This window comes from Buteo buteo, chromosome 22 (genome assembly GCF_964188355.1).
Source record: "Buteo buteo chromosome 22, bButBut1.hap1.1, whole genome shotgun sequence".
In the NCBI taxonomy this organism is placed as follows: domain Eukaryota; kingdom Metazoa; phylum Chordata; class Aves; order Accipitriformes; family Accipitridae; genus Buteo; species Buteo buteo.
In genome coordinates this window covers 6,038,950-6,064,286 of record NC_134192.1, presented here as the reverse complement: position 1 = coordinate 6,064,286, position 25,337 = coordinate 6,038,950, and positions in this window count along the sequence as shown.

Genomic DNA, 25,337 nt, shown 5'->3' with positions numbered 1-25,337 from the left:
GAAAGATTAGCCTCTAACCTCTATACCCTGTTTAGTTCTTTCAGGAGACAATTCAACTCTTAACTCTTTATTCTTTATTTATATAGCTATATCTACATTTGGTATATACCCTCCGTTTCCTTTCCAAGTTCTCTCCTAGTTTCTTTCTCCATATTATAAGTCTTTCTATTTTATTTTATTTTTAATATTCCAAAAGGCGTATGTGAAAACATGTAAACACATTCATGCCGCAGCTATTCATTTCTCCACATATGGACATAGAGAAACTTGTCTGCTAATGCAAGACAGCTCTATTAACTTCAAGGGAATTTCACAGGTACAACCAAGGGCAAAATTTTAGGCTTTAACAGAGCTGGAAGCCACAGTAGAGTAGTTTATGGGAAATATAACATAATAACAGATAACATTACAGTACAGCTTCCCTATCTCTTATGGTATGTATCCATAGCAATTAATATCACAGCTGTCAGATAAAATTGGCCTGGATAAATCATTTTCCCCAATCAATAATCACAGTGGCACGCTCATGCTGCTTCACTCTGTCAGTACATCTTATATACATAAACCTCTTTTACTAGGTACTTTAGGGACAGTCTTAGGAATGCGCCAAAGACATTGGGGTAATCTTGCTGATGTGCAGCACTGACTTCAACATACTAGCGGGGTAAAACAAAACTAAAAATATTAAAACAAAGTAATAGATTACAATAGAACCAGTCATGTATGTAAATATCTTTTTTTGGAGCTGTAGGGTTTATTATTTCCAGGTGAAGAGGAGCAGTGCTGACCGCTGAGCAGAACTGGACACAATTAAATAGTATTAAGAATATTTAAAAAATGCACCAAAGTAAGATGGGATGTTTAAGTGTAAGAGTTGCTTTTCTTAATGCATTGCTGGGATTTCAGAGAATTTAGATGATAGTTATTTACTATACTGTGCATGTCATGTGTGGTGGAATATCCACTCTAGCGGTAGCAGTAGGATTTCTAACTGAACACTCAGGTTTCTTATCGCTTTTGTCCTTATATAGCATTTAAAAATCCATAGTTATTCAAGAAATTAAAATTAATTTTTCTTCACTTTAAGAAAATAACAACAATCAGGAAAATTTTTCCTGTAAATTTTGTTTATGTGAGCAGGACCAAAGTTAAAGTATTTACAATTTGCTATTGCTTCTGTTCCCTTTTCTCTTTTATCTGTTGGCATGTCTACATCATAGAACCCATCACGAAGATGCATGAGTTAGCTTGGCCTAAACCTGTCCATGTTTCAAGATCAATGTGCAGGACTGTGATACTGTATAGATACATTTTGGGGTCTACAAAGGCTTGGCCACTTAGTTCAGGAGCTCCGCCACAATAATTCCAATTCCAGAGCTGCCTGAGATGTTGACAGGTCAGGCATTTTTGCATGATGATGATATGTATGATGTGTTTATGTCATTCATAGCACAGGAAAATTCTGAAAGTTAAAATTTAGAGCTCACATTCACATCACTTTTCATCTGGACTCCCCTATTCTTGAACATAGAAGTCCATATGGAGAGTCACATTAAATAGAGTGAGCTACTGGGTGAGCTGGCTGGTGAATGAAATAAGGGTTGAGGAGGGAGGAAGGCAGGCCTGGCATTACCTCCTTCATGAGCCAGTACTTTTGCAAATACACATCTGAAGAAACCAAGACACCAAAATTTGAGCATCATACCCAACCCCAAGTAATCTACTATGAAAAGTAGCTAGACCTCTGTAATACTGTTTAAAGTGATCTGCAGATATCCCTCTGCAGTTGGAAGTCTTTGCCTTCGGTCTTCAACTAGATATCATTTCCTTGGAAAATTAGTAGCTGTAGAATCATCCATCTCTTTCTGTTGAACAGGTCTATTTATAATTACAAACTCATGGCCTGTTCTGGATGAAATATTAATGTAAACTCAACTGCCAAGCTGCACTTATGGCATAGTAAACTGCAAAACATTATCATATTAAAAGCAATTCAGCAACATGCTTCATGCCAACTTAATAAAAATGTCATTTTAAATATTGTTTAGGAGCACTAGTCTATTTTACAATGCTGGATCCCAAAATGTATTCAGGAGACAATATATCTTGAGAAAATGGAATCAAAGAAAGAGGCAAAGGATTGAACCCAGGTAAATAATTTTCAGATACTGGCAAAATGTTTTATTTAGTGAAAAGTGTCTAATCTTTCCAAGGTTTTCCTAAGACCTACTATAGATATTCTACACTTTTATATGTTAGGCAAACTTATAACTAGTTGTTAGACATATGAAGTAAATAAAGATAACTGAAGATTATTTAGATGACACTTGAAATGAAATGCTTATAATAATATTTGCAAATTTACATGTATGTATACTGACTTCAAAGATTTGTAAAGACTGTAGAAATCTTTTAGATCGGGTGATTACTCAAACTGAAAAATATTAACTATTTTTAACTGAAGAAGTAATATGTAAAATTAAAGATGTATGTATTTTAACAATAAAGATCATTTGCAAGGTGCAAAGGGATTCAAAGATTTATGTGGTCACATGTCAAGCTTCATTAATGTAATGATCAAGAGTAGCATTTTATATTTATTCCTATTGTGAGCAGAAGTACTAATTGTTAGTGGAAGTAACCTGAAATCAGAAATTCTGAAAATGAGGATTAAACTATCAGGCTGGATAGTGGAGAAAAAAAAAGGCTCTAACTCAGAAATTACTTTTCAAGTAATAAAGGGTTATCCTGTTGTTATAAAAAACTAGGGCAAATTTGAACCAAATCAGAATGATTTTTCCACCCACCAAAAAAAAAAAATAATCCAGATTAAATGAAATATTTCTGATTTAACAAAAGCAAAAGCAGTTCAAATGACTATAAATCACAATTTACAACATGAAAGTAAAAATGGTGGCCCTGGGACTTGCTTTACTTAGTAGCTAGTGGATGTGGTCCCAGTCTCTGCTTTATTAAATATTTAAGTATTTTGTACAACATAGAACAGTGCAAACAGTAGACTCTGAAAGCAACTTGATGTGAATTGCTCTGCGTATTCTCAAGGAATAGTCTATATTCAGATTCTCCTATGAGGTTGCTGCTGAAAACTTGAATACTCTTTGGCAGAAAAGGGAACGGAATCTGCCTTTCAGCTCCAGGCTAAGCAAACCCTGAGTTGTTCTGCACACTACCTGGGGCCCTGCAAAAACCTGCTGGTTTTGTCAATGCTCACCCTGCTCACACCACACAGCCCACCTAAATCATCTTTTCAACTACAGATACTATGCTATTTATTTTGCCTTTCTTTGTCATCCTCACTCAATGTGTGTCCCTGAGACCAATTTTGCTTTCTTTTCATCACTAACGCAAGTGACATCCTTAGAGCTTGCACAGATTTATGCAGATATTAATAGAACTGAAGATAATCTTTGTCTGTCTTGATAAATTGTTCTCCCCCATAAAAAGAAAAATCTACAGGATAGTTGAAGAAGGAGGAAAAGAAGAAAAAAAAAAAATCCTCTTTCCTCAATTATCCCATATTTTTCCAATGGGTATGTGAATGAAGTGGTGTCTAGGAAGAAATAAAGCCAAGAAAGTAAAGGAAACAAAGAAATTACTGACTAAGTCCACGAAGCTTACTACAGGAAGATGTTCTGCTCAGAGACTCCAGCAGTTCTGTGCTTATTTTAAAAATAATTTTCTTTCAAAGCCAGCGAGAGCTCTACTCCCTGCTTATTTGTTAGCAGGGCAATTATTTGTCCACAGGGAAGCCTTTCCTGCTCAGGATGGTGCAGATGGCATGCTATGTGCACTGACTTATATTTGCCAATATTCTAATATTATTTTTATAAATGCTTTGTTCCAACAGGTTTTAGCTGTAGGAATTTTATTTTAAAATGTTTAAGTTATTCAGCTCTAGTGGATAATTTCTGGATGGGAAGAACTTCAGAGGATGATAGAAAATCTTAATTTTTAATAGTTAGCACACCTTCCTAATTTATGACATACAAAATAATAACTCCATCTTTTCTTTCTTCCTAAGAAAAAGATACTAATTACTGAAGTGAGGCTTTACTACTGAAATTTTACTCTATAACAAAATAATATTTTCTACACTAATATTTTGTAAATAAAACACTTTCTAGTTTAATTACTTTAAATTATTTACTACCATTGCAGCATTCAGTAACACACAACAGCTTTCTCTGCAGCAATCACTGAAATTGCTGTATAGAGGTTCCTTGACAGCAGAAAGGGTTTACTACAATTATAAACTCCAAGGATTTCAGCATACTGCAGAGTGCTGTAGAATTTCTTTAAGACAAATGCAATGCAAAATGTGTACAGTTCTGTGGTACTGACTGAATGCCTTTTCAGATACTCCAATAACATTAGAGTACTTAATCAATAGAGAGTGATTATATTGGCCATAAAATCCAAAGAGCATGGTCTTCTAACTAGAGCCACTTGATATGTTTACTACCAGAAAGGAAAAATCTATTTATTCTTGGTACTCCACCTTATGGGGAGGAAGGATGATTCACAATTACTATTAGATGTTTGAATCATTTAATTTTTACTCTGCAATATACTAACTAGGTAACAGTATCAGTGTATATAGGAAGGAGGGGGGCATAGGCAGAATAGGTTAATGCATACTGTAAAGTATTTTTATATATATGTGTGTGTGTGTGCAGGTGTGTGTTTGTCAGTATTAATATACAAAATTTGTTTACCATTATGATTCTATGTAGAATCAAATTTTTCAAGATAATTTTCACACTAAACTCACAACAGCATTCTGTTAAATGCCTATAAAAATCTCAGTCCAGATAGCAGTGATTAAACTATGAATTAGATTACAAGTAAAGTAACAAAAGATTGAGATATCTAATTGGAATTTACCAATAATATTTTTTTACAGGTTGTCCAACATATTCACTGCATACATTTGAATGCAGAAATGCAGTAGCATTTTTTCAGGCCAAGATCATGGTGTCCAATATTGAACTCAGAAGTAGATTACTGCCTATCCTCATTATAATATATGTAATGTATACCATTTTCATGATATACCATTATCCTTTTTGCATCCTTTACTCTGGCTGCTCAGTAGAGGAGCTGGTTCTGCTGGGAACGACTGCTTACAATACTAATAGTCAGCATCAGCAGGTGTTGCATCAATCTGCTCTGATTCAATCCAGAGTTTTATAAAAAAATTATGTGATTTTCTGAGTCATCAAAAAATCAGCTTAAATCCTCATGAACTTGTTAAGGAGACAAATATGCATCAGCTTTACTTGGGCCGTAATGATTGAAGCTGTTCACACTTGGAGCTCTGGAAAGACAACTTTGGAGATGATGCAGTTTCACTTGGAAGGGTTCAAAAGGATTTAAGAGGAAATTATGGCTGGGGCCTTTTTTGAGTTTCCTATCATTTTCAAGAATACTCAAGGACCAAAGCCTATTGAGGTCAACATAAAAATTGTTGTTCACCTCATTGGGTTTTGAACCAGGCCTCCATAGCTTTTTCTTATAAAACGTCATCTCACACTGAATGCGTAAGTCAGTAACAAGACAATAGGGAAAACTCCATTATTAAAAGTACAATCTTTCAAATAAAGTGATGAAATAATTTCCTTTTTGCTAAACTTACTGTTAATTTTAGAAGGATTGGTAATAGCTTCTTTGAGTTTATCAACATTATTATGACTCCAAGGAGCTGACTATGCTTTTGAACACAAATTGTCCTGTGTATACTCACTACAGGTTCTTGATTATTGTGTTAGTAAAAAATGTTAGCTAACACAGTTTGAAAATAAACTTCTGTGCTTGCTGTAGACATGACCCAAATGAAATGTCTACAACTTTGTAGAAACTTCTAGCTGGTGAATACGTAATTTCTGTACTGTTTTCTGAACATATGTGTGTTATTGTGAAAAAAACCCACATCCCATCTCACTGATTTGGGCTTCAAAATGGTGGGAAGGGACACGAACCCCAGGTGTGCAAACCCTGCAGGGTACCACACTGCAGTGCAATTGGAAGTAAAGCCAGTGGCTAGTACCTTCTGGGGATTTGAACGTAAATTTTATTTCTTTTCTTGTTTTCGTGGGTCTTTGGTTGTGTAGGTGTGTGGGGAGGTGACATGACAAAAATAAATACTGCAGCTCTAGACGGCTATTCACCAGAGTAGAATATTTTGGCAAATAAGCTCCTGAAACTCATCAGCCTCCTGTCTTTCCCACAGAAAGCTCACATTTTACCTGGGACCTGACTGCATGATGCAGACCAAGTCTAACATAATGATAAGAATAAATCTAAATAGCGCCTTCCAAATCACTAGGCCTTTGGGAAATTCACACTTCTCCTTGTGTGAAAAAGCCAACAGACCCACTCAGTAAAATGCTGCTTTACTGACAATACCAGTAAGTTGTTAAGTTTTCTTTCCAAGCATGACTCACAGGAGCAAGTCACTTGTCTACATACAGATAGAACATCATTCTCCTCTCTGTTGTTACTGCTTGACTGTAATAGGGTCATAACAGAGAATAATTTGTATCTTCCTGCTCAAAATTGATCTGTTTCTAATTTTAGGCGGGGTTTTTTCCATAACTGAGAAGAAAATCTGGTGCTGGTTATGATGTCAAAGTTGCTATGCTGCCTAGTAAGGTCTTATAGGACTTGCATGTCCATATCATTATCCAATAAAATTGCTCTCTAAAGTCTTAAAAGATTTGCTTCTATACATGATAAAAGTAACAGCTCAAATAATAAGCAATAGACATATTTAAAAGCAAATAAAATGATTATATGTGCCACAAGGTCAGATGAACCAAAGGTTTTCCTCTTCTAGAAATAAACTGCACAAATTACTAAAGTGTCAGAATTAGACACCTCAAATTAGCACACATCATGATTCAGATGGGCTACTTTCATATACCCGATTCAGTTCATAGTCTCCTTGTGATTATACCCCAAATTAATATTTCTGCAGAAAAAATGCCCTCAATCAGTGCACAAGATTGGAATAAAGCACTTGGTGATGCTTATTCAATATTATGTTTTTATCCCCACTGTTTACTGTATGGTGTCCTGCCTTGTTTATTGTATGCTATTCAAACCCTGTAGACTAAATGATTAATTTCTTCAGAGCCTTTCTGTGACACTCATCAATGCAGTATTTAGGTCCTTTAGAACATATTCATAACAACTCTCTGAGATAAGTGCATATTGTTATTCCTATTCTAAAGATAGCAGATGCAATGCCAGAAATCTAAAATCTGATTTAGTGTTATATTGTACTTTATATATCCAAGGCAGAGCAATTTACTTCAGTTGCAGCCATGAGGTCTCAGCACCGGTGTGTATTACAATCCCAAGTCAGATGTCCAGAATATACACAGCTAAGGTAAACCCCTTATCAAGTGTGGGTTTAGTAACCAGCATAGCATTACTGTGTGTCAGGAGCATGAAGAAAACCAATTCTCCAGGTCACTAACCATGAGGACATCTTTTTTTTCTTCCTGTAACACCCTGCCTCATTCACTGAATCCTATTCAGCTGCTGAAATGAATGAGACAGGGGATCTAAACAGTTTTCTTTCTATAGAAGTCATTGGGCCACAAACTGCTGGAGAATTGGAGACTCTTCTAGATGAGCATCACTACATTCTCTTGTTCTGCCTTTGCCTAAGCATCCCCTGTAGGTAGTTACCTGTCACAAGGTACTGGGATAGATCAGCCTTCTGCTTTGACCCAGAATGTATTTTCTTTTTTTTTTTTTCTTCAACAAAACACGCTTAAATTCTCCTATTACTTACCATCTTCTTCAAAAGTATATACTTCCTTACAAGTGTTGGGACCCATCAGATGGGTCCCAGTGCTGTAAACTTCTTTGTGGACCAGTTCTGGAAAAGCATCCAAAACTTCCACACTGGGTTTCAGATATTTACTGACAGCTGAAGAATAGGAAAATTCAGCTGTTTCATCCACTCTGCTTAGGGTCTATGGAGGACACAGGATGGAGTGTTTTCCTGCTCATGTGCTCGAACTCTCTCCTGGCAAAACCTACACAATCAAAAGTTGCAGTTGCAGGAAAAGTCTTGTTTGGCTCCAGGGCTGGATCATACCCACTGCAAATAAAACTTCTACAAAGTTTGCTGCAAAAATGAAATCTGAGAAAGCTGAATTTACCAGAAGGTTTTAAAGTGGATTTAATGCAGAGTTTCGTATTAAATAGTCAAGAATAAACCTCTGCATATTACAGCTACTATACCGTATTTAAGGATGGCATTATGAAGTGTCAGGTCATCTTTTAGTTGACCAAACCAATATATTTTCTCCTTGTCTCATTCTGGACATATATAGTGTTTTTGCTGACGTATTTTAAAGTACATTCAGACTGAGGCAGACAATTTTCCCGTACAAATTCAATGTGAGTAGTTAGAGAGTGATATGGACATATGAAAACTAGGTCGTATGATGAAGTTATTTAATGTTGATTTTGGGTGGTGCTTCCTGCTCCACTTATAGAATAAGGATGCACATACATTTCTCCACACATTTGGCATCTCAGATTGTCACTTAATTATATTAAAGTAGATATTTCAATTTATGTTTATCAATATCTAAATGACTTCATGGAGATTTGAAGAAAAAATAATATATGGCAAGTCTCTGTTGAAAATTCAGCTTAAGAAAAAACTGGAATACCAAGAAATCTGAAAAGTAATAAAATTTTACTTAAAACAAAATGCTAGATATTTCAGAATAATTGGTGTAATGAGTCAAAATTGGATGGAGGATATCAGAACATCACAGGAGAATATACATACAAAAGCACAAGATGTGAAATTTGACTTCCAAAACTGCAGGGGAAAGAAGAGAGGGAGAAAAGAGGAAAGGACAATTTTCAGGTTAGTTTGTTATTGAAAAACACAGGTCAACTTATTTTTCCTGTTCCCTCATTATATATTTAATGATTTTTTTTCTTAATAATTAAGTTAATAGAATCTGATTTTTTTTTTTTTTTGTGTTTGTTTTCTTTTTTCTTTTAAACAGAACTTAAAGTTAGGCAAATATTATTCAGGAATGATTTGGGTTTAATTGATCTTGGGATACAGGAATGAACTGGTAGATCACTTGAGACCACATCCCAGATCTCATCGTCTATGATGAGTACCCAGAGATAACTGTAACTTGATGCATCTTTTCAATCATAAAATAAAAAATGTGCAGCTTGCATAGCGACCATTACAGCACTATTTCTCAGCACACAGTCATTCTAGTACTGGTATGTTATTTAATTGTAATGTGATCCTTATTATAAAAGAAAAATGACACTCAGGTGCATGAACTTAAATTAAAGTGCAGGGGGACAGTCTAGGAATCTCTTACTCCTCAAGCCTATTGCTTACTATTGCCAGTATTCCCACCGCAGACATCATTATCATGATACAAAGCACTAAATGTTTGAAGGACTAAGATTTCAATAAGTCACCATATGCCCAAATAAAGCATATAAGAAAAGCATAAGAAAGACAATACATCCTAAGTCTTATAACAAGCAGTAAACAACTGAATTTATGCAAAGACTAGAGTGCTGGCGAGAAAACTCATTCATTCTTTTTTATAATTCCATGCGTTTCCTCACACAGTTGACGTTTCTTGTTGACACAAAGCATAGTATTGTTTTATCTCCTTGTCTACCCATTCTTTTATGATATAAAGCTTTCTGTCCCTCAGTAATATCAGCTCAATCTATCACTTCACCCTAATGCTCTCATCCAAACCAGGCAGTCTCACTCCATTTCTCGTTTACACTACGTCACCGATTCAGGCATCTTAACCTTCCTTCAGAGCTCAGGGCGTGTTCCTATATCCAAGTAGGATTTTACTCCCTTCAGTCATTACACCGAGGAAGAGTGCACACCGTGCAGATGCCAGAAGAGAGATGCCAGACAGTGTGCCGCTGATCTTGCACTGACCTGGCTTGCTTTTCCTCTTATGTTTCTTTAGTTTCTGTAATTGTCTCTGTAACATATTCCATACTCTGCTTTCATAACCCTATTAATTAAGGCAAGCCCAACTTTAAGAACCCACTGTGTATCCAGAACCAACAAAAGGTATGTGTGAAGTCTGGAAAGAAAATATTCAGGAATATGTTTCAATAAGCTGCAGAAATTCACGCTGATAGCAAACACTCATCTATCCCCACTTTTGGGAAACTGAAATGAATTTTCATGCACACAGAGTTTACAGAGCAAGAAAAAACACAGCACTTAAGAAGTGTGTGTCTAATTAACATCAATGAACAGCTAATTACGAACAATAAACATTAGATGAAGAGAATCATACTGCAAAAGAAGCAGAGGATGCCAATTTGATCACATAAATCCTTGATCAAATATTTCAGGGTAGCTAACGCTAGCAAGAGCAAATTAACTATTTGCTGCAAAGTTTTCTCAGGTCTATACAGATTTCTTTCCTACAGCAGCATCTCACCCTAGCCCTGCATCTTACAAAGTAAGCAGACACAGGGAAAAAAAGGTTGGTCATTTAGAAGGAAAGGTTCTGTTTGTAACAAAATATCTATATGACAAACAAAAAGATCAAACAACTGGAAAAAATTGAACACAGCTGAAACTTAAAAAAAAACTAATAGTGTTCTAGATCTTACTGTGGTGTGCTGTATTGTCTTATATCCCAGCTCAAACTCTCTGAAAATGTTTGGTTGTGGGGGTTGGTTTTTTGGTTTTGTTTTTTTATTTCAGTGTTTCTTAATATTTCCCAGAATACATTAGAGGTATTCTCCAGACTACCTTTCGTTCCAGCTATCTGAAAACTCTGCTTTTCCCTAAAGGCAGCTGTGAAATACCACACTTTAAACCTTATCCAAAAGTTTTGGAAGACTGAGCAGATCACAAAGCAGTGTTTCATTTTCATTCTGTCTTAGTCCATTACGGGATTGCTAAGGCAGTAAGCTACATGTAGCCAAATTGCTAGGGGGGGGTTCCAATTAAATTCAAATTTTTACCTCCTTTTATTACTTGTTGTAAATGTCCTGTCTAACATTTAACAGTTAATAAGAATGTCAGACAAAGCAAATGAAGAAATAAAGAAACGGTCAATGCTTTGCTTGACTCAAGAATAGCAAAACCCTTCAGCCAAAATGCTTTTTAATACAGTATTTGCAAATCATGACTATGTGTTATTCCATTATTCCTATATTTTTACCATGAGATAAATACTTCATCTCCGTAGGCATGTTAGCTAATGTGCTTACTTGAAACATTAAAATACTGTGATTACTTGAAAGAGAGAGAAAGCTACTGTTTTGTGTGTTAACATGCGATAAAAAACTGATAAAGAAATACTGATTATTCATAATGCAATCAAAGCATAGACATTTATGGTGTGTAAATGCTGGTGCTAGTTACAGAGTATACTAAATACATAACAACAAGGGTGATGCCCACAGCAATTCAGATATTTATAGAAAAAATGCAAGCCAGCTTGGCACATATAAATGGACATGCTTTCGGCAGCTAAAACCCATAAACATTGCTGGAAGTAGCATCCCATGAGATTTTAAATAGCTGCTAAGCTATTACTACAGGTCAAACACAAAGGCAATCAATTTGGAGGCTTTTCTGGTAGGACTGTTCCGCTCGAGGTTTGAGATCTCAAGCAAGGATCTGCCCATTCCCCTCTGCCACAGGGACAGTTTCGCAGTACCCAGTCGTGCGTAGGTATGTACACACACGCACACTCCCACCTCCCACTAGGTGTAACCGAGTGGGACGGAGTACTTCACGGTTGTGTTTTTAATGCTCTGTGGCCCACAACTTCATCTGTTCTCCTCATAAATATTATGTCACATATTCTACAGATAGCTCATATTAAAAACATTTTATTATGTGTTTATAAATTATTAATACCTTATTTCCTTTACCTGTCCTTTGCCCATGTAGGCACACCTCCACAGAACAACAACAAAAAAATGAAAAACAACTCAAAATTAAAAGCATCTATGTTTTATCTTTGCAATCTTGTTGGGGGTTTTGTTTTTGTATCATCGTGCTTTTTTTCAAATCAATATGTACATTTTACCAGGATCAAAAACCATTGTGATGCTGACATTTATTGCTAAAATAAACATATTCATTGCTCTCTATGGAAATGCAGTATCTGAAACACCCAAAACCATCCAGACAACAGGAAATATCAATGGTAATACAGCCTATAACGTGAGGTTAATGTGAACTTTTAATCAATTTCAACAATGAGAAAAAAAAAAGGCAAAATCCCAGTTACAAAGTAGAAGAAATACTCATCTCTATCGCCAGCCATTTGCAGGTTATTCTAACGTGAATCTTTCTCAGCTCCACATGGTCATATCGCCTTACGGCAGTATGATGTATGCATGCTTTTTCATTTTTTTTATGTGAAGATTTGAAAATTTCATGTTGGATATTTTTTAGTTGTATATAGCAATTTTTTAAACATGCAGCATCTGTTTAAAGGTGAGTATAATTGTTTAGAGCTGCTCAGGAGGAGATGAATTATTTGGCAGATTGAATTTAAGACTGTCAAAACTGCACAATAAGTGTAGTTTATCAGACGGATATCAATACTGGATGCACTGTAAGAATAGGAAAATTTTGGAAGTGTAAATTTCTATTTTATATACACCATTAGCTTTTGAAGGCACAACTATCCCACTGTACTCCTGTCCCCAGGATCTCCTTACATCCTGCTTCATTTCAGCAACCAACTGAAAGTTAACTGCAAACAGAAACCAGATCAAAGTTACATGCTAAATGTAACTGTTTAGCATTCAGCTCAAATATCAAAAGATAACTCAGAAGATAATCAAACTGTATAATATTAAGAATAATTTTCTCTCTAGCTTCTGTCTCTTTATGTGAATGCTTAAGTATGTGTGTAAATACAGAAAGGGTGCACAGAAAGTTCATCTATGAATATCAGACTGCTCATGCATTAATTATATGTGTGTGTGTATATATATATATATATATGCTCAATCCCTTCTTGTTAAATAAGAAACTTGACAAGAAGCACCAGAAAAATTCATAGTGTCCTAGATGTGCGAGACTGCTGTTTGGTTGCAGTGTATTGCAGAAAGCCACCGTACACGCACCACGGAAATTACAGATGATATGTGCAGTGCCGTAAGGCAACCACAAATCAATTTCAGGGACTTGTAAAAATCTTGCCTTTCTTATGCTATTGATAGACCCTGACCTTATTGCTGATTCTTAAGCTGTTTTAAAAAGGTTGCAGTAAAGAACCGGCATGCAGTCTAGAGGGTGGGTAGATGACAAGCTACTCGAGCAAACTGATAGCATGAGAGCCAAAATACAGAGGTCAAAATCATAAACTGTTTCTTGAAAAATATCTACTCATTTGGTCATGTTAAATACATCCTTAAAGGTCTGTTCAACAAAATACAGCAAAGACTATTTTAGCTTGGAATGCAAAAATGTTGACAGTCTCCTGTGTTCGTGTTTTTACTTGATCTAAGGTTTGGCTTATGCTGCTGCTACTGGTAGCTTTATTGCTTTTCACAGGCTGTATCTAGTGAAAAAATAAAAAATCTCCACAACAACCAGAAGCTACTAACGATGTATGTTAAGTATTACTGAACCGCATAGCTCTCTGACTAGGTTTTGAATGGAGACCGGCTTAAGTGAACTTGCTGCTGGTCTTAGAAAGTATTGCACAGTGATTCTTGAGCAAGCACAGTGAAGTCAAGCCACAGCAATACCGTACGTTGAACAGAGCTTTTTCCTCCCTGAGCAGCAAATGGGTATGCAGCCTGTGAGGCACCGAGAAATTCTCACCTGTAATTTAAGACTCGAAGTATCACGGGAACCTGTACGTTGTTAGACGGCAGTTGCTAGAATGTTTAAATTAATTCATATAATAGCACAAGTTACCGTGAGTGTAATTACACGCGTGTGGACAGTGTTTAGATGAATGGGTCCCATACCCGTCCACACCGCCACTGTAAATATCGAAGAGATTACAGGGAGTCACACATGAAAAGGCAAACGGCTTACCCACTCCCACCAACGCAGCACTACAGCCTTTTACCTCCCCGCTCCGCCACGTCAGCTAACGCTCTCCAAGACGGTTCCTGGCCGTTAGCAGGCATAAACAAGCTCTGAAGGCTGTGCCGTGGTCTGAACAACAAGCCCTAATCCTGCCTGGCAACCTCGGATAAATAAGTTGTTAAATGCCATTGGGAGTTGGATCGACGCGAAGAAACATCGCAGCAAAGAAATATGCGCAGAAATTTTGCAAAGCAGGAAACTGCTGAGAGAGAAATGGCATTGTTAGTGGGTTACGGCATCCAAGCAGCTGCGCCTGGGCCTTGGCAATACCAGTGAAATGTCAATAGAGTTACTCCAAATGTTTCAAAGACTCTTTAGTATTGCAAAAATAACTATGAATACTACCATCTAAAAATACAGAAGCAATTCATGCTTGTTCCCCCTTCCTCCCCCCAACCCTGGGCTCCTGAAATTGCATTTACACTTTCAGTTTGTATTTTACCATTTAGGGTGCCAGCTGAACCTTTGCTATGAAACGCTAACAACCCTGTGTTCACAGGATACTTATCTGTCCTTGTATAATTAATCGTACAGCTCAATTACTTGAAAAAATGAAAATTAGCAGACTTCTATTTGGACTATACAGCATGCAAGACAAATCCGTAGGATTTGCACATATTCCACTGTGCAATCCCTGGATCATATCACAAAGCACGTGTGCTACATAGTTATCTTGAATTTGCTGGTTTTGTACTGGGGGGTGGTGGAATAAAAACTGTAAAGATTAAGGTAAATATTCACTTAGAAAAACTGTGAACTGAAATGCAGGGCTCTGCATCTGTTTAAAATAAGAAAAATCATGGTGAAGTGATGGCATAAATGAACTAAAGATTGAATGATGTGAAAATCACTAAGCTCTTTTTTCACTCCAAGCTTCCAAGTTTTGCTTAGAAATAAAATAGTGGAAGGAAAAAAAAAAAAGGTAAAAAGTGAGATCAAAGTTTCTGTATCAAAACATGAATATTTTTTAAGATGTCATGTGTTCCTTTATTAAGATAGATTTCAAAATCCATCTACTTTCAGGTCTTTGCTTGGTAACTGGAACATTTTAAAGAATTCTGAATTACACTGAAAATACGCTGCACAGCTCTAACCAGCATACTTATGAGTTCCAATTCTGTCTCTTCTATGACAGTTACTCCCTCTACAGCTTTTGGCAAGTGACTGAGGATGAAACTTTGTCTGGTAAAGTCAAAGGGTATTTCAGTGCTGCTTTAAATGAGGCCAACATTTCCTAATCGGATCATTCCCATCTACAGTAAGGCAATTAGAAATGTCTGAAGTGTAAGGTCGTCTTGTAACATCATTTGTAATTGACTTATAAAGTCATATTCTAAAATGCAACAATATTCAGTCCTAAACTCTAGTTGCTCTCGTAAATAGGTACTTCATGATCATCAGAGATCACCAGTATTGTTTTTCTTAATTACATTTGCAAGTAATTAATGCCATTGCTGCATTCCTGGATTTGTAGTATTCCCTAGATGTTCCTATACTGAGTAAAAGGGGAATACTGTGATAACGTAATCTAATTGCAAAGTCAAATTGTAAAGATTTTTAATAGCAACCACTCTATAGCACTTTTAATTTTCTGTCTGCTTCATGAGCATTAAATAATTATTTCTCACATTACCCATGTGAGTAGACTACACCACTTCTGTCTCTAAGCTTGGTAGCGTATATTCTCTCTACTGTAATGCTGAACATGTTACGCTTGAGAGGCATGTATTTCAGACAGACGCTGACTACCAGTGTTTCAAAGGAGTCCTGTTATTGAGTTGTATAGCATCTTTCTAGCATAATTCACAGAAATTTGTTACATGATCTAGCAGCAGTAGCGAATCAGGTTCCTGTATGCCGAGGAGGTTTGAATGAAGATCTTTTCAAATTAGCAGATGAAAATTGAGGAAATAATCTGGTGCCATCTGCTTTACTCTCTTTAAATTTTAGCAGTTCATATTCTAAATACCTGCTATCAAATGCATATTTTATAATGATATCGCTAAGCGCCAAATTAAGGGCAAATTTGATACCACAAGAAGAAAGAAATTTTGTAAGGACATACATGAAATAATTGTGACTATATGAAGAAGGACAAGCCTTCTTGCACTCCACTTAAAACATATTCCTTATAGGAAAATACAATGTTCTTTTGCAGACCAAGTGACGGAGGATAGATCTTTAATCTTTCACAAGCCAATGACAATTTTATTAGCAAAGGGAGCTATGCAAGACTACCCACTTTCTCTTGGAGCAAAACCTTTTTGAACCATATACTACTATGCAAACTTCATAATAATTTGCTATGACAATGGCAGATTAACAGACTAGCACTAGCTGCCCTGAATCCTAACAGAAGTACGGGCTGTAGCCATTCAACTTATGTGCGGAAAGGTGGGGGACTCACAGAATGGATTATCTTCAGGAAGTCTGAAAGTTTTTCTTCAGCGCAGCTCAAATTTTCCTGAGAAATGTCTCACAAACAAGTAAACAAGTAAACTTTTCCTTTGGATGTTGACCTATTTTGGTTCCTATATAACTATCATTTACCTAATTATTTTGATTTCAAAATCTTTGGTACATTTTCTAAAATGACAGATTTTAAAGAAAGGGAACCACTGTAATCATTTACTTTGTCTTCCTGAACAACACGAAACACTGGATTCCTTGAATATTTTTTTTTTTTTTTTTGTGAATACAGAATGCTTTACAAAAACTTTCTGGTCTTGATTTAAAACTACCATGAGGAAAGTTCTTTCAGGGCTTAATTCTTTTACTGATTGCATCTGGGAATTTTTTTTTTTTTTCATTTCCAGCCAAAATCAGTTCCCTAAAGTTCTTATTCTTGCTCTTCTTCTGTGAGTGCTGACGGGGACAGAACTGGACCCCTTTGGGGACAGGCACACATATAGATGAAGTAATGCATTTGACAAACATTTTAGAACTAATATATTCAGGTTTCACATAACTTAAACAACATAAAAAGTATGGAAGATGTACCCCACACATGCAAGTTAGGGTTACAAACAATTTCATAAAATGCTTATAACTTACATTGGTAAAATCCAAATCAAGAGGGGGGAGATGGTTAATGGAACAAGAGACAGTTTTTGATTGGTGTTAGTAGATTTTTCTTTGAGATCTTACAAAATTTAAGTCAAGTATATTTTATGGCATTGGTAATTCGCCTTTTTAAATGCTACAAGCATTCAGTCTTTAAAATTGGCTTGGGAGTCCTTTGTTTCTGTTCAAAGGAAATTTTCTTTCTGACTACCACCTGGACAGCAGCCTAGTAAGCCTAGTCAGGTGAAGCTTGACATTTTTTCTGTCTATTTAGATATCCACGCCAGTCATCAGAGTCTGCCCTGTTAGGTTCAGACAAAAATAAATGAATCAAGTTTAGAGGGCCAGTTAAAAAAAATAAAAATGAAACAAGATTTACTATGTGTTCTAGTCCTATCAAAGAGAGAGGCTTGAAAAAGGATTTTGAGGATATTGTTATTGAGGTTAATGTGTTTGTCAGAGTCTTAAATCATATTTCCAGTAGACTCAATGAAATGACAAATTGGACTATAAAGAAACATACAAGAAATCATTCTTTAAGCTAAGTATTGAATAACCAGTTCTCATCGGTTTCTGCAGTATTTCTGGAGACGTGAAAGGTTCCAATATGCACTCTGAATCACTTGTATCCTATGGGAGTTTAATAAAAGAAAGGATTTCCTTCTCAACTTTTTAATGCTTGTCTGAGACAACTGTCTGAGCTCTGACACTCACCAACCATTTAATTTTATCTATCCATCACATTTATTTTTCCAACAATGATCAATATTAAAGATGTAGGAGACTTTTCTATGAAATTAAATCAGAGCAGGAGGAATGCAGGAGGAAGGAGGGAATAAAATTCCAAACTACATCATACTTGTTCTAAACAAATACAAACATAATTTCTTATATATGTGAGATACGTAGGGCCTACCTGTACAAAACATTATACAATGAGAAACTTTTAGGTATATTGTACTTTGAGGTCTGCTTCCTATTCCATTTTTCCGCAATTATTTTAGAACAAGCACAATAGCCGAAGACTTCAATACAGCAAAATCAGGCAAAGTAACCTTATTGTAGAAAACTGTTAGACAAAGAATGATAATAAACTATTCAAATCTTAATGTACTTGAAGTCTTTTGAGCTTATTTAGGCCAGCTGTATAACACTGTCTCTTCCTTCATTTCTGCCCAATGAGCTAAGCCTTTCCTTGAAAAACAAATCTCTTCTGGTCTTTCATTCAAGTTCTACCAGAATTATGCTGCCCTCTGCACTCCACTTGTCCTTTCACGTCGGGCCCTCTCATATGTTTGATTTCTGTCCCTCTTCTTTTGTGCTCTTTTTTTCTGCTCTCAGTTCTGTTCGTTTTTCTGTATGTTTTTCTCCTCATTGTTGCCGAGTCCTTTCTGATTCCACAATGTTTTGCTAATTAACAGTCACAAAATTCCTACGAGACTCATGCATGAGACAATGCCTGATAGATAGGTAAAATTAAAGAAAGAAAGTCTAATTAGTTTGATCAGGCCCCTATAGGATTCAAAATCAGAGGTGCTATTAGGGCATAGATATCCCTTAGTGATGTTTCTCATTCCATGAGTAGAACAGGCAGGTAAGTATGTGTCAGCTGCAGCTCTGGGACTGTGAGTATTGGTGGCAGCTTGACAAGTATCTTCTCCAAAGCTGCCATTGCTCTCTGCTTTTCTCAAGTCTGTACAAAGCTGCAGTGTGGGCAATTTATGATTTCTACAAAGAAATCAATATGGAAACTTTTTTATAGTGCATGATCGCATTCCATATTTATGGCTTTTCGATAGAAAGTCTGATACATTACTTTTAAAAATGGAGTTTCATTGTCAGGCTCAAAGTACTAAAAAATCACAGTAGCAGAAGGGATGTTGAGCTAAGAGAGACATAGACTTACAGTGTGAAGGCCAGCTTCACTTATACATCTGCTGTCAGAATAAACTTATAAAGAACCTCTACTTGCATGGGAATGTCCTGAGTTTGATATAGATGAGCAACAGAGAAGCCAAGCAAGAATCATTTCATTGAGGGAAGGGAAAGCCCAAAACATATCAAGCGTTATTCACATACCCACCAAACGCATTTACCCCTGTAAACACTTCTGGTGCTTTGCCACTGTTCCCTGACTGCAGGGAAGTCTGGTACTAAACTGAACAGGACTGACTTCAGGCAGCAAATCCAGACAATTCTAGGATGGAGTGAAACACTTCTTATAGCATGTATTGTCTTGTCTGGAAAGGTTAATTTTTAATGGCTGTCTAGCATATACAGAAAAAACCCTGTTACTAATTTTTACCTGCAGCCTAAGGTTGGTGAAGTTATGATCCTTATTACTTATTTTCCTCATATTTTGGGGACGTGGGGAAACAACACACACTGAACCTATCATTCTCTCAAGAGTATGAGAAACAGATAGCCATTGCTTGCACCTTCATTTCAAATACCCCATCAAATGTCTGATTAGGGAGGAAAACTCATAATTTCATAAGGGTAATTGGATACATTTTCTTCTATTGCAAGCAAATTGCCCCCTGGCACAAGAATTTTAAAATCTTTGGCAGCAGATCTCCTGAAACCCATCTGTGTTGGAAATTAATTTTTTGCTTTTGGGTATACTATATTTACATATTTTGTTTTATTTCTCAGTATTTAATCTAGTGAGAAAAAAGACTCTTAGGGCAAGCATTGAAACTTCTCAACAGATTTAAAAAACTATAGGTCTCCAGAAGAAACTGGCCACACTAATACAGCCAATATGCCAAATTGGAACTGACTTGACTTTTATTAGGCAGTCAAATGTTAATTTTAAGCACACCTATTTCTAAACACCTATTATATACTGAGAGAGTATCTGATAGCATTTGCCACAAATGCAAACCGATGATTATTCTCTCATATGCTTGTAATTTCCCCAAACTTTCCTCTGGTGAAATCTGCCATGCAGGGTCTCCTAGCAACATTGAATTCCTGTTGTTTTCACACATTTTTTTTTTTTATTTCATATAAAGAAATTATAATATAATTTTGATGACTGGACACTTGGGCACAGACTTATCTCTCCTATTTTAGGACCACGGTCCCCCTGACTCCCTCCCTAGCAATGGCAAGAGACGGACACTCCAGATGGTAAACCCTAAGGTAAACCTGTATCAAACTCAGATGGGCTGATTCAACTCTCTTGGTTTGCTTCTGGTCAACATTCCTCTTGCAACTGTGGCATTGCAATGAAATACAAAGAGCAAGTTCTAATTTCACCTGTGCAAAAGTAACTCTTAAAACTGCGTTTAGTATAAAATATTCACGTGGATTTTTGGAAAAAAGCAAGAAGTGCAAATTCTTTGAAAGTAAAAGTGTAGTTGTCTAAATAAATAGCATAAATGCCTAAAGGATTTGCTACCATGAAACGTCTTAGGTCCTCCATACTTCTTAACACAGAAACATGTCAGCATACAGAAAAGCTTCTTCATATTAAGTGCTATGTGCACAAAAGAGAAACACTCACTGTAAAATCTTGACCTCTGTTGTAGGAAACTATCACTGCTAAGACACCAACCACTTTAAAAACTAACAAAGAGTATTGAAGGTTATTGAGGGTGCAAACTACGAAAAACACAGGCTATTAAAAAACCCCTGAAACTCAGATGAGCGAAGATGATTTACAGAGCTGACACAACTCTAAAACCATAAGTGGAAAAAGCAAATGCGACATTTCAAAGGACACATGTTGTGAAAACGATGAACTTCGGGGCATAAGCTTGTTCCCAGATGAGGTTTGGAACAAATTATTTTCTTGTGCAGCATCTGGCACGGTCTACTGCCAAAGAAAAGGGTACCCAAGTAGCTGAGCTACTGTTCTGCTTGGCAATTTCTGTATTCTGAATTATTTGAGGACATGATACCTACATATCCTGTATGAAGCATCCGTGGCCAAGGACACAAGGAAATTCCTCTGAAGGACAGATATCAGAAATTACTCAATATTACAGACATAAAAGGACAGAATAATCCAAACAGTTATAAATAAAAAGTGCCTGAAAAAGAAATTCCAGCTGCGAAATACATGAGCACTGTGAAGATGTCTATTCATACGTGCATTGGCTGGCTATGGTACTGCTGTCTAAACAATATTTATCAGCCAAATCTTGCATTAGCCTCCCCAAGCAGACACAGATAGATGTAACTGCTAGGACTCACACGGACAGGAGAGCACATTAGTATTTTTGACGTAAATGACATGACTGAAGCATGATAAGATTCCACTTTGAAACTTTGATCAAAGAATGTGAAAGGCACTAAAACAACTGACCCTCAGGGAAGGCAGAGGACAGTGTCCGCGGATGACAAAACTGTCCTGACAAGCTCGACAGCAGGGACGAGAGGGTAGGTACCAATACCTCCCTGTGACGGCCTGGCTTAGTAAAATGATACATATGCTCTTTTTGTTAACTTTAAGCCTTTCTTGATCTCCTCATTATTTCCCAATGGGTAACTAGAACACTTTGTTTCAGCTCAGGCATTTTCTTCCATAATCCACAGGGTGGGAGGCAGAGGGAGTGCTGTCACTTTGGAGGTGTCAGAGCCAAGAGGAACGGTGGGTGCTGCCGGCAGGGACAGGCAGATCGGGGCTTGGCACCACCAACCTGCACCCTCAGCAAAGTGTCACAGGCACAGATTACCCTGGAGGCATAGCTCCAGGGTGTGAAAATCTTCAGATGGTAAAATGAGTATTCTCCACCAATTTCTCCTGCTATTTTCATTTGTATTGGGTATATTTTAATTTCCCTCCTCTTCCAAATTCTGGATAGGGCGCCAATATTTCAGTCTTCATATGTCAAGTTTCTGGCAGTCCTCTTCCAAACTTTAACCCCTGTTAGGCCAACAGCGAGCCTTTAAAACTGGATCAACTCAATTTGCATGAGACAGTGATACTAAACCCTCTTTTCCAGTCTTCTCCCACAATATACTAAGCAGGTAGCGGGCTAAGATAAATTACCATTACACATCATATGTGTGAAACCTGAGGGTGTATCAGCAACTCTTTGTCAGAGCCACACAGCAAGTAGCTGTTTTAGCCTTTCAAGGTGGAGCAACCTTCAGAACCATGGAATAAGAAAATGGAAGTAAACTTCAGGGCTATTTGGACTAGATACCTCACTAGCACCTAAGGACACAAGATAAGCAAACACAGAGACCGAATCCTTCCCCCCTGTCAAAACACAGCACTGAAGGAGTAGAATAGGAAAACCAGTTTCAGCATCTGCAGCTGGAAAAAAACCTGGAACCTGATTCAGAGCAGGAAGCACTCCGTTAAACTCCATGATGAAATTAAATTATCTGCTACAAAATAGGGCATCCACTTCACTGAGAGCAGATGTGCTCATTTTTGGACAGAGAAGAGCAGTTCCTCATTCAGGATGGCCAGAGCAAAGCATTCCAAAGGTTTTGTGGCCAGAGGGATCATTATGATTATCTGCTGGTTTTGCATAAAACAGGCCATAGGATTTTGCTGAGTATTTTCCACATCAGCCCCTGAAGCATGAAAGCTAAACATAACAGAAATAATGCTGATCTAAAAAGAACTTTGTAATTATAAAAGTGGAAAAAAAAAATCTAAAAAATACATTTGGAACATATTAATACATTAAGAAAATAATTGACTAAATAACTAAAAGCCCTTATTTACATAAGGTTGACAAAGCTAAGCAGTAAAATATATTGGGGAAAATTGAACCACATTTTATGACATATAAAGTAGCATTACTACACCATATTAATATTTTTTAACACAGTAGGTAGGTTGGAATTCCTGCTCCTCATGATAAGGGAAGCAGGAAGATATACAAAAGTAAATATATCTCCATTTGGAGCCAAACTAATGAAATATTCTTTGTAATGTGTTGCCGTGCTGGTGTTATGCTATGAATATTAAAAGAGCCTAGGAAAATTCCTATTTTCCAAAAGATGAACTTCAACAAATTCAGAACTGCAGACACTTTTGGTTTATGAATGTGATGCTCAAAATCTAAAGGGTGTTTGATATCAATCTTAAACAAAAATGTGTACAACAAAACAAACCAGATGTGTGATGAGAAAGGAAAGCAAATTTCTCTCTGAAAGAATAGTTGCATGTTATGCATATCTTAAGTACTCTAGTAATTCATTTGCATTTTCATAGCATTTATACTCATACCATAAGCCCCCACAATAACATAGAAGGAAATTACTGTACCTGCAGCTTTTTGCAACATTTGCTCGTGAAAAAGATTAGGCTTTTACTAATTCTTCAGTAATTTAACACTCCCAGCATCCTGCTTCTTTCAAGGAGGAGAAAACCATTTGTTTGGTTTTGCTGTATTGAATATTTTTAAAGAGGGGCAGTATACAGTCTGTCAGTAATATAATTATTAGATAATATTCCTGTAGTTTAAAGTTATGAAAAAGAAACATTGATTTTTTTTGGCCAATCTTCAGTGAAAAAGAGATAGAACAGCTTCTGTGAAATAAACCACATAATCAGATTAGCTTTAGAGCACTGATTACTGTACTTCACATTCAAATAAAAGCCAAAGAATAATTTATTTGATGTACTAGTTAAGCTAAAAATGCAGAATTGACAGAATATGGAAGTTCTTTGATCTTTTGTAGGTGTTCAATATACTCTCAATGCTGCTTGATGAGTGACAATAATTCATAATGTTTTAAAAATAAACCTCGATGCACAGGGGTTTTTTTTAGCTTTAAGCTTATGCTTTCATTATATAACTACTGCTTTGACTTTGAAGATTTTTTTTTTCCTATTTAAACAACATATTTTATTCTCATCTTGGAATGCAGAACTAGGAGCTGAAATAGGTTTGCAAAAGGGGAACAAAGTTGACTCAGATCCTTTTTAAAGTAGATATTAAAAATATGGTCATCAGGGTAAGGTTCTCATTTACTTTCCTATTCAAAGCTGATAAAAAGTGACAAGAGTCAATTTGGGTTCATTCTTGTAGTATCTAGGTACATTTTTCTGAATGTCATCACGTTCAGTCAGGCCTGCCTTCAAATTTGTTTCCTGTTTCCTATTCTATCTTTCACCATAGAAAAAAAATTGTGTGAAACGTGAAGGGAAATTACAAATGGGGAATAAGCCCCCCCCCCCGCCATTTCCCAACACATACCCCACTAGTTCTTGACATCTAAAAACAAGTCAAAATTTTCTAAAAAGTACAAGTAGTCCAGTATTAAGACTGACAGCAGGATTTACTCTCAGAAAATTTGAACAAAGCAGCAAATTATTTTTTTTTCCAACTGGAAGAATTTTTAACTTTTAGACAAGCTTCTACCACTTTCTGTATAAGACGAGAATTGAGCCAAGCTGCTGAAGTTTGCAGTGTTTCTTTAAATTGCAAAACCATGATTCATTCCATTGGTGATTTCTGGTCTGCAGTGGACAAAAGGGTTGTTTATTTCAGGTTTCCCATACAAAATTTCAGAGATAGGAAGAAGGAATCTTCAGTCGGCATGCAAGCTGTACTTGTCTCACCCAAGTCTGCATCAGGGCAATTCGTGTAGAGCAACCAGGCTAGCAAGATAATGGGGGCAAGACATTCAGCCCAGCTGAAAAATCCATTTTCAGGCAGCTATTGAGGTTGGTAAGATAACGGAGAGAGATTGTATTTCGCAAACTGTTCTTTATTTATTTAACTATGCTTTGAATTTGCCCCCATAGGAATCTTTGATATGAAACAATTCTGCTAGTGCTGCACTGCTGAAATATGGTCATCAATTCAAATAGAGCAGAATGGACTGGGCCATTCACATTCAACAAGGCTAAAATGAAAAAGATTTTAATGAAAAGACCTGAATATACTTCAGGGAAAGGGAGAGATTTGCATTTTTAGAAGACATGATTTTCTTGCCTTTATTTATATAATTTTTGATGTTGTTTCCCAGAATAAAAGAATGCAACCAACAGCTATAATAAAATTTGAGCTTTTAGTTATATTCTAGAGAGAAAACAGTAAAACCAAATCAACAACCTGCACTAAGTATGTGATTCCAAGCGTATTTTACATGCATGTAATCATAATTCTCTCAACATCTAAGATCACAATATAATATTGGTATTTAAAAATAACTC